This window comes from Octodon degus, unplaced genomic scaffold (genome assembly GCF_000260255.1).
Source record: "Octodon degus isolate 3935 unplaced genomic scaffold, OctDeg1.0 scaffold00012, whole genome shotgun sequence".
Taxonomy (NCBI): Eukaryota; Metazoa; Chordata; class Mammalia; order Rodentia; family Octodontidae; genus Octodon; species Octodon degus.
Window position 1 is genome coordinate 1,009,723 of NW_004524588.1, and position 1,928 is coordinate 1,011,650.

The window sequence follows — 1,928 nt, forward strand, 5'->3', positions numbered from 1 at the left end:
AGACACTAAATCTCCGGGAAGAGAAAGTGGGAGGAACGGTTGAAGACATAGGTGTAGGCAAAGACTTCATCAAAAGGAATCATATCAGATGGAAATCAGTTGAAAGAAATGAGAACTAGGACCTGCTCTTACTGAGAAGTTTTTTCACGTCAAAAGAAATTACCAACAAAGTGAAAAGGCAACCCACGAATTTGGAAATATCATGACAAATAAGTACTCAGACAAAGGTCTGCTCTTTAGCATTTATAAAGGAACTAAAAAACACTAGAGCCCCAAAATTTAAAGACCCAATGCAGAAATGGGCATCTGAGATGAACACATGCTTATCAGAGGAACAAATTAAAGAAGCAAACAAATATATGAAAAAATGTTCCACATCACTAGCCATTCGCGAAATGCAAATTAAAACCACATTGAGATATCATCTCACCCCAGAAAGAATGGCTATCCTAAAGAAATCACTCAACAACAAATGTTGAAGAGGCTGTGGGGAAAAAGCAATCCTTCTCCACTGCTGGTGGGAAGGTAGGCTGGTGCAACCATTATGGAAGTCAGTATGGAGTCTCCTTAGAAAAGTTGGACTGGAAATACCATTTGAACCAGCTATTACTCTACTGGGAATTTTCCCGCAGGTTCTGAAAACATCATATCATAGTGATATATGTGTGCCTATGTTTATAGCAGCACAATTTGTGATAGCCAAATCTTGGAAACAACCAAGATGCCCATCACCTGAGGAATGATTGAAAAAGATGTGGTAATTTTACACAATGGAGTATTATTCAGCTATTAAGAATGATAAACTCCAAGCCTTTATATTGAAGTGGATGCCACTTGAACATATACTCATAAGTGAAATAAACCAGACACACATGTGTAAATATCATATAGTCTCCTTTGTATATGAACTCAAAAGAAGAAATACAAATAGAAATGTATAGTACAAGTAAAAGGAAAGCAGGATCTCGAGGACTAACTAATCAAGAGAGGGAAAGGAGAAGAGTTAGGAAACATGACAATGTCATGACATACAGTTGTATGTAGAAGATTGGCAAGGCAAGGATCCTGAGAATCTCCATAAGATTTTTTTAATCTGAAAGTTAATTGGAATGATTCCCAACCTGACTGACTATATATACTGATACCTGTGAACTAAGCAACTGCACTGCAGATGGTAATCTGCAATAGTAGTTTCATGCTTGGAGTGCCTGTCATTCTGGTCTTCTGAACACTGGCTCCTTATCATGACATTGTCAGTTCCTGCTAGGAAGTCTTTTGGGTAGATGGTTGTTCAAAAAGAACTGTGTGGTGAATGAAAGCAAAAGATAGGAAAAGTATTATTGTGGGACTGTCCTGCTTCAAGGTTGTATATGGTGAGATTTTTGGACTTATGTGTAAACATAAGAATTTTATAATTCTTTATGCCTATTTTTAAAATATATTCTAATTTTTAAATGTTTTTATCATATTCTGTAGGGACTTAAAGTTCAACATATCAATACTTGATGAAAAATACCTGTTCCATAGTATGCCTAAGATGTTTGATATGCAGACAGATAGTGAGGTTAAGTTTAACAGCCTAAGTTGTATGGTAATAACAATAAGCTTTTCTTCTGGATGGTTAAAGACCTAAGTTTGCAGACCAAAATTAGATGAAAAGGAGGGCTGCAAGGAAAGCCCACATTTTGGCCCTAGCCTTCCAAGGTCAATTAAGACTCAGGACATATGAGAACCTGAACTGTAACATCATGTAACTCAGCAGTGTCACAAATTTTATGATCAAGAAGATTATGGGGCCAAAGAGGAAAGTGATCGATGATGTAGAGTGTGATCAAGGAGAGTCACATGGAGAGAGAACATTCTCTCCAGGCTTTCACAGAGAGCACATTGGCCAAGCAATGGCCGAGACTCATCCACATGGCTGACAC